The 2,496-nt window shown below is 40.0% G+C and overlaps 1 pseudogene; it reads left to right on the top strand.

Moving 5' to 3' along the window:
• Nucleotides 1-1,451: 1,451 nt before the first annotated feature.
• Nucleotides 1,452-2,159, top strand: LOC114691864 (annotated as a pseudogene).
• Nucleotides 2,160-2,496: the final 337 nt, after the last annotated feature.

Below are 2,496 nucleotides of genomic sequence, written 5' to 3'. Positions count from 1 at the left end.
ATTACCACTGGGTCAAGGGAGAAAGAAAAGACTTCCTAGAATTCAATGAAAATGAATGCACAACATACCCAAACTATGGGACACAATGAAAACAGTGCTAAGAGGAAAGTTCATAACACTAAGTACTATAAAGAAATTAGAGATATCTCATACAAGCAAATTAACAGCATGCCTGAAAGCTCTAGAACAAAAGAAGCAAACATATCCAAGAGGAGTAAACAGCAGTAAATAATCAAACTCAGGGCTGAAATCAATAAAATACAAAGAGAACAACACAAAGAATCAATGTAACAAAGAATTTGATGTTTGAGAAAATCAACAAGATAGAAAAACCCTTATCCAAACTAACTAAAAGAGAATATCCAAATTTACAAAATAAGAAACAAGGAGGTGGGGACATAACAACAGATACCAAGATATCCAAAGAATTATTAGGTCATACTTCAAAATCCTGTACTTCACAAATGATTTTTAGATTGGAAAAAATCTAAAAGAAATGGACAATTTTCTTGATTGTACAACTTACCAAAATTAAATCAAGATCAGATAAACAATTTAAATAGACCTTTATCCCTAACAAAATAGAAGCAGTCATTAATAAGTCTCCCAACCAAAAAAGCCTAGGGCCAGATGATTTTAGCACAGAATTCTACCAGTCTTAAAGAAAAGCTAACACCAATACTCCTCAATTATTCCACAAAATAGAAACAGAAGGAATACTGCCAGATTCATTTTATGAGGTCAGTTATCCTGATACTTGAACCACAGAAAGACACAATAAAGAAAGAATTATAGACCAATTTCCCTCATGAACATTGATGCAAAAATACTCAATAAAATACAAATTGAATCCAAGAACACATCAAAAGATCATCCAGCATAGTCAAGTGGGCTTCATCCCAGAGATGCAGGGATGGTTTAGCATATGAAAATCTGTCACTGTAATCTACTATATAAAAAAACTGAAAGAAAAATGCCACATGATCATCTCATTAGATGCTGAAAAAAACTTTGAAAAAAATCCAATACCCCTTCATGATAAAAGACTTGGAGAGATCAGGGATACAAGAGACATACCTAAACATAATAAAGGTAATGTACAGCAAACCAAAGCCAACATCAAATTAAATGGAAAGAAAAAGCAATTCCACTAAAATCAGAGATAAGACAAAGGTGTCCACTCTGTCCATATCTATCTAATATAGTAATTTAAGTTTCAGCTAGAACAATAAGACTACTAAAGGAGATCAAAGGGATACAAATTGGAAAGGAAGAAGTCAAAGTACCAAAGTACCATTATTTGCAGATGTTATGATTGTATACATAAGCAACGCAAAAAATTCTACCAGGGAACTCCTACAGCAGATAAACACCTTCGGTGAAGTAGCTGGTTACAAAATTAACTAGAAAGAAAAGAGAAAAAAAAAAAAAAAAAGAACAAGTTAGTAGCACTCCTATATACAAATGATAAACAGCCTGAGAAAGAAATTAAGGAAACAACACACTTCACAAAGCCACAAATAATGTATCTTGTTGTAACTCTTACCAAGCAATTGAAAGACCTGAATGACAAGAACTTCAAGCTTTTGAAGAAAGAAATTAGAGAAGAAGATATCAGAAGATGAAAGATCTCCCAAAGCGGATGCTGAGGGCGCAGTTGGCCTGGTGCCTGGTCCCCATGGCCATGCGCACGTGTGTCACGGGCCAGCGCGGGATTGGCGGGCCAGTGGAGGTCGCTATCCGTGCCAAGTTAGAGCAAGCCCTGAGCCCGGAGGTCCTGGAACTGTGCAAAGAGAGCGGCGGCCACACCGTCCCAGCAGGCACTGTGTGGCCCTGGTGAGCTCTGGGTTTGAGGGGATGAGCCCCCTGCAACGGCACCGGTTGGTTCACTCGGCGCTGTCGGAGGAGCTGGCTGGACCACTACACGCGCTGGCCATCCAGGCAAAGACCCCCGCCCAGTGGAGGGAGAACCCACAGTTGGACACTACCCCCACCCCTGCCTAGGTGGAAGCAAGAAAACTCGAGGGACCTCCTAATACCCAGATTGGGAGAACAACGATCGGAATGGGCCGAATGAAAATAAACTAAGTCACTTAAAAAAAAAGTTGTCATGAGCAGGGCACTGGTATCCCAGCACTCAGGAAGCAGAGGCAGGCAGATCTCTGAGTTTAAGGCCAGACTGGTCTACAAAGCAAGTTCCAGGACAACCAGGGCTCACATAGAAACCCTATCTAAAACAAAAAAATGTTGAGTATCTGGGGATGATAATGAAAATGTGGATTGTAAAATGAGAGTGCCCTGTGGCATGTGAGATGGACCCAAGTCTCTGAGAGCTACAGCTCTAGCTGCCTCATCAAGTCCATTATTTCCCTTGGAGATGATGGAATTGTTTGCTTGGTACAATCTGCAGTAGAAAATTCCTTTGGCTGTGAGAAGATGAGAGGTCTCCAGCAGGGTCATAATTTGGTCTGAATTGGTTATGGACCCTCCTCTTGT

This window comes from Peromyscus leucopus, chromosome 10 (assembly GCF_004664715.2).
Source record: "Peromyscus leucopus breed LL Stock chromosome 10, UCI_PerLeu_2.1, whole genome shotgun sequence".
Classification (NCBI taxonomy): domain Eukaryota; kingdom Metazoa; phylum Chordata; class Mammalia; order Rodentia; family Cricetidae; genus Peromyscus; species Peromyscus leucopus.
This window is presented reverse-complemented; position numbering and strand designations above follow the sequence as displayed.